Here is a 12309-nt window from a genome sequence, read left to right on the forward strand (position 1 = left end):
CCCAATGGCAACAGAGACTTGGGGGCGCAAACAAGATCCAAGGTATTTCCTAGCAAATGCTCTTCCCTGCACCCTGTAGGTCAAAGCGTAGAGTAGTCAAGGCCTGTCAAATTATTTAGGCACCTGAGGCAGAAAATCCCTCTTCCCTTCCTGTAAAATAATAATAATATATTAAATAACCAACAATTTGCTGCTCTCTCATGATACCCAAGGTTAGCTGCTTGAGCAGTTGTCTCACTCTGCCAAATGGTAGGGCCAACCCTGAATGCAAAGGCCCATGGCCTGCTTGAAGGGTGGCACGTAAGAACTGCAAAGAATTTACCTGACTATCTCTGCTCATCACCTTTTGAAGCATCCCAATGTTGCTGTAATATAATTTGTGAAAAGTGTGGAATAAATTAAAGATGTGTAAACAAAAGGACATGCTATCTGGGAGAAAACTATTCATCCATTATTATTGTTATTATTGTAATTCATTTTAGTAAATGAGAATCACGGTGGTGTAGTGCTTAAAGTGTTGGACTGGGACTCAGGAGATCTGGGTTCTAATCTCCACTCAGTCACGAAGCTCACTGGGCAACTTTGGGCCAATCACTGATTCTTAGCCTAGCCTACCTTGCAGGGTTGTTGGTGAAAATGGAAAAGAGGAAGAACATGAAAGCTGCATTGAGTTCCTTGCAAGAGGAAAAAAGGCAGGATATAAATGTAATAAATAAATACATAAATAAATAAAAACAAATGAAGAGCTCCATCACACCAGGGATTTATCGCACACTTGCCATGCCTGGTATGCCGTTTTTCAGCCCGGTATTCACATGATGTCGTCCACATCTTGCACTCATTTTGCCTCTTCGCCTCCATGTTTGGTTTCTTTTTGGAACAGGGAAAGTCAGGATTATTTCCCCTCCTTGCAAAATAAATGTGCTCCTCCTTCCCATGTATTGCTGTCGTTGCGTTCTATCCGACCATCCCGTTCGTCTCTAAGGGTGGTCTCGATAGTGAAAGAAGAGGGCAGGGCAGTTCTCCACTCAACCATGAAGGGGGAGGGAGAGAGGTCCCATTTAACTCTATGCTCTAACTCCTAAGTAGGCATTTTTCACCTTAAAAGAAATGTGGAAAATGCATCCTCCTTGCCTGCAGCTCCCCAATTTTTAAAGATAAAGAGATCAAAATTGGCATAGTGATAGCTCTTAAGGAGGGTTTTAGCCACCCCAAGTTTGCATCAGATTGGTTCATCCCTTGATTTTAAGGAATTTTTTAAATGGATAAGTTTTAAAGATAAAGAGATCAAAATTGACATAGTGATAGCTCTTAAGTTTCACCATCTCCGCTAGCTCGAACATCATGGCAATAATGAGGGAAAAATCAACTGTAAGATTTATAACTGAATGGGAACTTTTTGTAAATTTTATGAAGGGACGAGAAAAAAATGACTTGTATATCTGTGGATTCAACCAATAGTGTAGAAAATGTGGAGAGAGAAATTAGAGATTTGGATTTGACAGTGATAAAGAAAAACAATAATAATGACAATATTATTATATATTTTTGCTGAGGAGAATATTGGAAGAACATTTTATTTGATGTTTTGTTTGTTTGTTTGATTTTGTTTTGTCTTATTTTTGTGGATGTGTTTGTTTTGTTAGTGTTTTTTATTTACTGATGTTTGGAAATAATAATTAAAAAAGATTATACGAGTGATAGCTCTTAAGGAGGGCTTTCAGCATGTCAAGTTGAATCAGTTTGAAGGATCGATCTTCCTTTCCTTTGATCATGCGAAACTGTGCATCTCCAAGTTCATAAACTACAGTTCTGCTGGTTCCCTTACTCAAGAGTAAATCCCATTGATTTCAAATGCATTTACATCCCAGTCATACTAAAATCAGATGCATGCTTACCTTTGAGTAAACCCCATTGAAGAGAGAGAGAAGTAGGACCTCAGAAGTAAGCATAGGGATGCAGAGCATTTCTTTCCAGTTTGCTGTTTTAGACTTTAAAAAAATGCTTCTCAGTGACCACACCATTAAAAGTCAGTTCTATATGTGTTTACTCAGAAGTAATGTTATGCATGTTTAGACAGAAAAAAAATCCTACAATTCCCCAGCCAGCAGGTATTATTCCTGGAATGACAAGACATGTTATTGGGTTAACAAGAGCCAAAAATTTATTCAACTTTAACATAACATGATTTGCAGCAATCATGACACTGGGCCTGTTCAGTCAACACACTAAGCAATGGTTCGGCTGCTAACCCTTTTGCAGCAAATGGTTAGTGAGCATGTTTAAACCATGGTTATGTAGCCATGGTTAAGAATGGTTAACATGACATGGTAAGCCATAATGTAGGATGATCATATGAAAAGGAAGAAAGGGCTCCTGTATCTTTCACAGCTGTATAAAGAAGAGAATTTCAGCAGGTCTCATTTGCATGCATGCTGCACCTGGTGAAATGTCTTCATCACAACAGTTAAAGCTGCAGGAGTATAGCTAGAGTGACCAGATACAAAAGAGGGCAGAGCTCCTACAACTTTAGTTATTGTGAGGAAGAGGGAATTTCACCAGGTTCCAAATAATGTTATTGGTGTGCCATCTGGTGGCCAACTTTGTAACTGTAGATGTTCCTATATAATACTCTGATATTGCCAGGCCCTTGTCTATATGACAGCGGGATAGTTCCTCTTTAAATAAAAACCCGATTTTTCATTGATTCAAAATGTAGGTAAAGAGCGTCACACTGCAGCAGCAACAGCGAATTATTTCCTAAATTATTATTTTTTATATAGTGAGTTATTAATGTGCACATGTGCATTATCACATTATCCCATATACGATGATAATGAGTAGAAGACAACGAAGCTATTAATCTTATCTGCGGAGCTCTACAGACTAATATAATACACAAACTGAGTGGGAGCAGGGGGGGACAAGGCTACAGAGGGAAAGGAAGGAGGCTGGCTGGCTGTTTCTTGCTTTGTTCCCATCATTGCTCCCAGAAAGGAAATTCGAAGAAACAGCCTCCACGAACCGGAAGCAGGGGGGTGGGGAATGAGGCTACAGAGGGAAAGGAAGGAGGCAGCAGAACACGTCTCCTCGTCTGGCTGCCCGTTTCACTCACTTTCTTTTGGTGAACCACCCAGAGAGCTTTGCATATTGGGCAGTACAGAAATGCAATAAATATATATATTAATAGAAGAATAAATTTGTTTTAAGACGCTTTCTCTGCGGAGCTCTGCAGAGAGACTTCAAACTAAAATTGGCACAAACGAGGGAGGTGCAAAATTGGGAAATGGGCCAATCACGTTATCCTACCCTCAAAGTTCCGCCCACATGTCAAAATCCAACATAACTCCCCCAAAGACACACAGCCATAACATAGTGCAAACTTGGACCCGATCTAAAAGTTGTGGTAAATGGCGAATGCGAATATGCACATTATTGCAGTTAAAACCCAGTGCTGAGACGAATAGACGGCTGCATCATGTAACCCTAAAATGCGAATACGTGCATTTAAGTTGGGGTAAAGAAGCCACATAGACAAGCCCCAGGTTCCAATTTGCTTAAATATGGCCAGGGGTACATCTTGATGAGGGATTTGCCCTGTGGTGGATCTGGAGTGGCAGCAGGTCATCTATATGATGCAGCTGCCATCGCAAAGCCATCCAGGGGCAAACCCCCCCAAAGCTCCAGTTTCAAAAAGTCGGGCACTTAATGTGACTTTTTTTCTCTTAGAGCAAGGTGACCATGACATCTGTCGTCTGTCACCTTGCTTTAGAGCTGTGTTGGAGGCATGCCCCAGTCGATGGTGACCCCTGATTGGTCACCCGGCTGGGAGAGGGGGAGGGGGTGGTACAGCGAGCCGAATGACTGCTGGACCGTCTGCACATCTCTGAAGGCCAGTACAATTAAACAAAAGTGTTTTTTTTAAAAAAGAAAAGAACCTGGAGCTGAGCATGGTGAGGGGAGCACCGAGCAAGCCCCCTGGCCACTGCACCGCCTATGCGCCTCCCCGGGCCAGCAGAGAAACGCGGTTAAAGAATAAAAATAAAATAGCAACCAAGCGACCTGCCTGGCAGCTGAGCCTACACACCTCAGTGCATTAACCCCAAATTGACAACAACAAAAAGGAGTGCTGACTTTCCTCCTTTGTTTTCAGGGAGGGGGAGGAGGAGGGAAACAATGGGGGAGCACCCTGGCACCTGTGCAATGATGCGGTGGAGTGCATGAGCATGGGTGCCTTCCGAAAAACCTCACCCTTGCACTCCTTGCCATGCTGGCGCCAATGCGCTGCCATCAAGACACAGCCTAAGACATTTTTCTCATGCTTCTGGGGTTTTTGTAATGCTTTGGGGTTGTTACAATTGTAACAACCCTGAAGCATTACAAAAAAGCAGCAGACAGAAAAATGATAAAACAGCCGAAGCAACGACAACAGAATTTGCCCATATTATAAAAAGCCTGCATGAATCAAGCAGTCTGGAATAATAGAAGAAGATTCAGGGCTCTTTCACAACCACGACACCTCAAGAGAAAATACCCTCCCCACCACCCCATTTGTCACCTGCCTAGCCTTGGATTAGGAACAGCACCAGGAAAAGAATGGACGATCGTAATATTCAGAGAACGACCTTAACGTTCAGGCAGATTCATTTGCCTTCTTCCAACCTGACACCTTCCAGATGCGTTGGGTTGTAATTCCCACCCTTCCTGGTCAGAATGGCTGCCTGCCTGGTGTCTGGGGACGATGGGAATTGTAGCCCAACACATTTGGAGGGCACCAGGTTGGAGAAGGTTGGAGTAGATGGTTCTTCAGATACCTGAGTACAGCTAAAAAGTTATGCCTTCTAGCCACTTAAAGCAATGAGAACATCAAGATACACCCTGTTCTGTATCATTGTTCATTCTCAAAGCTCCTGCTTAAGCTTCCAGGCAGTCTTGAAAGGCAGTCACACGTACAAACGCATTGCAGGCATCTAAACTGGCTGTTACTAGAACACGGCTAGCAGTCGCCAGTTTATCTCTGTCCAGGAGGGGCCACAGGGGTTGCACCAGCTTCAGTTGCTGAAAGGCATCTATTGCTAAGGCCAAATATTTTATTTTGAATTACGTTTCTATCCCGCCACAAAAGAAATACATTTAAACCAAAGCACACAAAAACATAAATTCCCATACCAGAAAGTGCAGCGCACTTATGATCAAAACTGAACACTGTCATTAAGACAAACTTCCACAGAATGAACTCTGATCAAGTCCTTCCAAATAGATCTCTATTGACTTGAGATATGCTGTTCTGAAGAATGATCATTGATAAGGAACACAAGGGATCTAGCAAGAACTGAGTCTGATTATGTTTACCCATCAGAGGTCAGATCAAAAAGCACCCCTCGACTGGGGACTCAGTCCATCATGGGAAGCGCCACAAACATCACCTCCCTGTAGGTGTTTAAGGCCCCAGAGGGACTCCGAGGGTGTTTTAGGCCAAGAGGGGCTCCCAGGAAACAACTAATAAACGTAGGATCTAAGGGCACAATCCTATTGCAATGCCTCGAAGCCTCAAAGTTGGAGGTTTATGGGCAACCTATGCAGAGTGGGAGGATCAGTGGAGGCGATCTTCACCTCTGTGCTTTTCCCACTCTGCATTTTGGCTAGATGGGCTTTTTTTGTCCATCTAGCTAGAGTGTGTCATAGTGGGATGGAAGGAGGCTGGGGAGGCCTCAGGATTTGTTGTATCCCAGCTTCCCCAGTCCTCTCCCCGCTCCACCAACCGGCACGCCCCCTTTTCCCCCTCTCTGAGATTGCCTTTGCTTTTGTCAGGCTGGGGAAAAAATTATAAACTGGCTTATAATATTTTTGTGAGACTGGAAAAAACATAAACTGGCTTATTTATTTATTTATATTTATTTATTACATTTATATACCACCCCATAGCCGAAGCTCTCTGGGCGGTTTACAAAAGTTACACCTTTATCAGATTGAAAAATCATAAACTGGCTCCCAACGCTTTTGTCAGATTGGAAAAATCATGGGCTGACATAATGCTTTTGTGAAACTGGAGAAAACATTTTTCCAGCCTTTTCTGAGGCTGGGAGAAAAAAATAAGATGGCTTATTGTGGGTATGGAAAAATCATAAAGTGGCTTATAATTCATTTGCACAATATTATGTCTTTTTTTTAAAAAAAAAAAAAAACTGTACCCAATGGCTGGCTGGTCAACTATAATATCTTTAAAAGTTCCTCTGCACAATGTTAGTCTTGGCTCTGTTGACCCCTTGCCTCTGCCTCTGCTTACCTGCTTTCTGCCCACCAGTCTGACTGATAATGAGCCACTTCCACTGTAGGAACAGTGCTCAAGGTGACTTACACCAGTTAAAATACTTATAAAAATATTTAATTAAACTGGGAGGTTTTTTTAATACAATAAAACAAGAGACAGTACTGTAGATGTAGAAAATCAGAGGACCCTTACACTGAGTTTGTTTTTTGTTTTGGGCAGCCTAAGAAGTAAGCTCCCTATGGAAGTGTGGGTCCTACCATTAGGCAGAAGATTTTGAGTATCATGAAAAGGCAGCAAATAGTTAGTAATTTAATTTATTATTGTATTTTTACTGTCACGGAGGGAAAGAAAGGTTTGTATTTTTTTGGCTTCATGTGCTAGTTCTTGGTACTACCTTGACCTGGGTGAGTTAGGGTGGGGGGCTACCTTTTGCTGCCTTACTTTAGGCAAGAAAATGTCTTGGGCTGGTAGTGCCCTAGAGACTTACTAAACATGGTTAGGTTTGTGATGCATTACAATAAATCTATGCACATTTATTTGGGAACAAATCCAATTGAACTCAGTGGGACTTACTTCTGAGTAAATATGCACAGGATCAGGCTGTTGGCTATTTGCTGAGTAAACATTATTGGCACTACCAGTGTGCATGGCACTTTACAGAGCTCAAGAGCCCAAAGACAATGTGGTGTAAAGAAAACCAGAAAGACTTAGGCTTTCTAGATTTCTTTATACCACGTTGTCCTTCGGCTCTTGAGCTCTGTAAAGTGCCGTGCACTCTGGTAGCGCCAAGCAGAGAAGGCCCTCCTCCTGGTAGCCACCTGCCTTACTTCCTTTGGCAGGGGCTCACAGAGAAGGACCCTTGAGGATGACCTTAGGGTCCAGGCAGGTACTTATGGGAGGTACTTCAGATAGCCTGGCCCCAAGCCGTTGAGGGCTTTAAATGTTAATAGCAGCACTTTGAATTGGGCCCAGACCTCGACTGGCAGCCAGTGAAGTTGAAAAAGGACTGGCATGATGTGGTCTCATTGGCCAATCCCTGTTAATAAATGTGCTGCCCTGTTTTGTACCAGTTGAAGTTTCTGGACCGTTTTCAAAGGCAGCCCCACATATAATGCATTGCAGGAATACAAACAAGGGGTTATGAGAGCATGGATAACTGTAACTAAGCTATCTCTGTCCAGATAAGGACACAGTTGGTATATCAGCTTAAGTTGATAAAAGGTGCTCTTTGCCACTGAGTTCACCTGTGCGTCAAGTGACAGCACCGGATCCAAGAGCAGCCCCAAACTACAAACCCGATCCTTTAGGGGGAGTGCAAACCTGTCCAGAACAGGGTGAACATCACTTAGCCAGATGGGTGAACCATCCGCTAACAGTACCTCCATCTTGTCTGGATTGAGTCTCAGTTTATTGTCCCTCATCCAGTCCATTTCTGGGCTCATGCACTAAACTTTTAGGGTTTTTTGAGAATGTCAATAAATGTGTGGATATGGGTGAAAAGTCCCCAGAGTCATGGAATAAGAGGAGCAGTGCTGGTTAAAGAACAGAAGCTGGATCAGTAACTTGTAAAATATGGGAATGCTGTGAGTGCCTGACTGGGTCTGGGAGTCCAGCTGACCCCTCCCCCCACGTTCGCCCGCCTGAATCCAGCTGGGCACCCCTGACATGGGGCTGATCTACACCAAGCAGGATATAACACTTTTAAAACGGTATGAAAAATGTGCTTTTGAACTGTGGTGTTGGAGGAAAATTCTGAGAGTGCCTTGGACTGCAAGAAGATCAAACCAGTCCATACTCCAGGAAATAAAGCCAGACTACTCACTTGAGGGAATGGTATTAAAGGCAAAACTGAAGTACTTTGGCCACATAATGAGAAGACAGGATACCCTGGAGAAGAGGCTGATGCTAGGGAAAGTGGAAGGCAAAAGGAAGAGACCAAGGGCAAGATGGATGGATGATATTCTGGAGGTGACAGACTTGACCTTGGGGGAGCTAGGGGTGGCGACAGCCGACAGAAAGCTCTGGCGTGGGCTGGTCCATGAAGTCACGAAGAGTCGGAAGCGACTGAACGAATAAACAACAACAAATGTGTCCTGGTCCTGAACAGTTTCCATAACCATTATAAACCGTTATAAGCAGTAGTGTAGATCCTGCCATGAGCATGGACCTCACCCAAGAGCTCAAAAGGCTCTGGTGAGCTGCCCACCCACCATGCCTAAATCATGCACTTCTGCTTCCTGCATCAATGGTGTTTTTCAAGACCCCATTGATGGAAGGGTGAAGGTGTGAGTGGAGCAAGGAGGTAGCCAAGTTTGCTGATGATAGAGATGGGCAGATTCACCACCATCCATTCTCATAGGTTGCTCACCGAGCTGCTGCCGCCACCCACCACACTGCACGAGCTACTTGACCTAGTGTGTGGCTGCTGTGAAAAAGGCAAAATTCATGTCAGGCATAATAGAAAAGGAATTGAAAATGAAACTGCCAATATCATGCTGTTTTTATACATATCTATAGTGCAACCACTGTGCACAGTTTTGGTCACTGCACCTAAAAACGGATATTGTAGAATTGGAAAAAGGGCAGAAAAGGGCAACTAAAATGATCAAGGACCTGGAGCAACTCCCGTATGCAGAAAGATTACAACATCTGGGACTGTTTAGCTTAGAAAAATGATGTGTAAGGTGAACAAAATCATGCACAGTACATAAGTGCAATCAACAACAGGAAGGAACATCTAATTCTAAAATCTTGGTCAGTGTTTGGATAAATACTTTCTGTTGTGGTTAATTCAGTGACATAGCTTTGAAATTGTTTTGCAAAACAGCATATTCTCTTTTCTTTATATTGCATTTTGATTGAATTTTCTTGTGCGCACATCTTTACATCTGCCATAATTTTACTAAAAATTCCCTCCTGTTGGCAGAGATTTTGCAATTTATCCATCAGGGAATTAGCAATTACACAAGCTTGAACCATGTCACAATCTGATTTTTGCAAATAATGTGATACCACTTTGAGTTCAAGAAGCACTTCACTAAAAAGATTCAAAGCCAAAAATCTATTTGGTTTGGAATGCCAGGAGCCTCTACACTTCTTTCAGAATTTGTTTCATTACAGATTAAATTCAGAAGCAATAAAATGACAGGATGCAATCTGACACACCCAGTGAGTGTCTGACCATCTTTTTAATTCAATAATTCTATTCCCTGTTTGTCTTGGCAATTCAATGAAATGTGGGTGCACATATGAACAGGATACAAGAAGTTTATAAACATCAATAATAATTAAGTTCAGTCTGTGGTTGAAACAATGGACATAGATGGCTTGTGGCACCTCTTTCAGGAGCAGTGCCTGCACCCCATTTAGTTTTTCACTCATTACATTGGTTTGTGCTATGCCACAACATGCTAAGATGTTCTTTATGTAACTCACTAGTGAAGGAACATCCTGTGAATGACATGGATGGAAACCAACAAATAGGGGTGTGCACAGACCCCCCCGATCCGCTTCTCTTCCAGATCCGCAACTTCCAGATCGAGTCCACTCCGCTCCACCTATAGTCCACTCCGGTTCGCTGCGAAGCTCCGGATCCGGATCGGAGCTCCACTTTTCCCCCCATAGGCTTGCATTGAAATCCAAAAAACCCTACAACTTTTTTTATGTTAAAGTTAGAAACCTCAAGTTCAGCACCATGACACCTCATGGATGTATACACACGTATGCCAAGACTCAAGCCAATCCAAGCATCCCCTGATTTTCGGGGAATTTTTGAAAATCAGACACCCCATTTTCAGACATGGGATTTACTCTGACATTTTGACAGATAAAACTTGGAAGCAGGCACCCTCACAGATGCCATCTAGATCCACATTCATGGCAAGTTTCAAGCAAATCCCACCATCCCCTGATTTTTGGCGGGGCTTTAACCTTTTAACTCACCCCAAATCAAGTCCCATGCTAGAACTATGTCAATTTTCACGTTAGAAACCTCAAGTTCGGCACCATGACACCTCATGGACGTATACACATGTATGCCAAGACTCAAGCCAATCCAAGCCTCCCCTGATTTTGGGGAAATTTTTGAAAATCGGACACCCCATTTTCAGACATGGACTGTTCTCCGACATTTTGACAGATAATTGTTTTTGAAGTGGGCACCCTCACAGATGCCATCTAGATCCACATTCATGGCAAGTTTCAAGCAAATCCCATCATCCCCTGATTTTTGACGGGGCTTTAACCTTTTAACTCACCCCAAATCAAGTCCCATGCTAGAACTACGTCAATTTTCACGTTAGAAACCTCAAGTTCAGCACCATGACACCTCATGGACATATACACATGTATGCCAAGACTCAAGCCAATCCAAGCCTCCCCTGATTTTGGGGAAAATTTTGAAAATCGGACACCCCATTTTCAGACATGGACTGTTCTCCGACATTTTGACAGATAATTTTTTTTTGAAGTGGGCACCCTCACAGATGCCAGCTAGATCCACATTCATGGCAAGTTTCAAGCAAATCCCATCATCCCCTGATTTTTGGCAGGGCTTTAACCTTTTAACTCACCCCAAATCAAGTCCCATGCTAGAACTACGTCAATTTTCACGTTAGAAACCTCAAGTTCAGCACCATGACACCTCATGGACATATGCACACGCATGCCAAGACTCAATCCAATCCAAGCCTCCCCTGATTTTGGGGGGATTTTTGAAAATCGGACACCCCAGTATCTCAGGGATTTAAAGCTGCAGACAGCTCAATGGGGCCATTTCAAAGGAAATCCCAACATGCCATGAATTGGGGAGTAGATAAACCTATATGAATCTTCTTCCACACTTGATAAATTGATTTAGAACTTCAAAAAGTCTAAGTGAGCGCAGGAAGGACTTATCCCCTGTGTCAAAGCAAGACACACACAAACCATCCCTGCGAGGCGGGCAGGGGAGGAGGGAGGGAAGGCAGGCAGGCAGCAGACATTTCTGGGGGCACAAGGAAGTGCGGCAAGGATGGTTTGTTTCTTTCTAAGCCAGCAGTAACGCATTGCAAACCAACCCTGCGAGGCGGGTGAAAGGAGTGAGCAAAGGATGGCTTGTTTCTTTCTAAGCCAGCAGTAACACATTGCAAACCAACCCTGTGAGGCGGTCACAGAGGAAGAGGACAGGTGGGCAGAGAGCCAGGCAGAGATATGCCATAGATCTAGTATGGGGGAGTCAGTCCCGGCAGATGCCCCACCACAGCAGCACCCCGGGGGGAAGGCAGGCAGGCAGCAGACATTTCTGGGGGCACAAGGAAGTGAACCAAGGATAGTTTCAAAGCCAGTAATGCAAACCATCCCTGTGAGGCGGGAGCAGCACAGAGAGATGCCTTTTCTTTTGCATCCCATAACTAGGAGGCTAGGAGGATAAGAGTAAAGCTTTGTGATCCTTGCTTCACAGTTGATTGACTGCACTCTGATCACAGCCATTATTAAACAACAACAACAATAGTAATGTTAATAATAGCAGTACTAATTAATATTAATAGCAATAACAACAACAACAACAACAACAACAATGAGTTGAACCACAATGAAAGCCTGCCTGACTTCACTGAAGAGGAAAAGCCAGGAGAGCTTGGGCTATGGGGTGTAAATATAAAATGGAATAAATAAATAAACAAACAAACAAACAAAGGAGGGGTGGAATTAAAAGCAGCAGTGTTGCTGAATAAACAACAAGAAGATTTTTTTAAAAAAAGGCTATGTCTGTCTTTTACCAGTAAGAGGAAAGTGGACGTGCCCAGGGGGAGGGGGATATGCCAATTTTTTACTGGCCCTAAGTAAGTACCAGTCTTAAGAAGCTACCTGTCACTTCAACTCATAATAGGCATTAGCTTCAGTCTCTCCACTGGTTACTCTTTGGAGGGCTCTGATAACCCTCCAAGGGTGGGAGAGTGTGTGCACTGGGCATGTCCACATGCCCTAGGGGACCTCATCCCCTTGCACCACATCTATTGAGTTGTTCACCAAGGTTAGGGTGGGTAGCAGTGCTGTGT

This window comes from Elgaria multicarinata, chromosome 4 (assembly GCF_023053635.1).
Source record: "Elgaria multicarinata webbii isolate HBS135686 ecotype San Diego chromosome 4, rElgMul1.1.pri, whole genome shotgun sequence".
Classification (NCBI taxonomy): domain Eukaryota; kingdom Metazoa; phylum Chordata; class Lepidosauria; order Squamata; family Anguidae; genus Elgaria; species Elgaria multicarinata.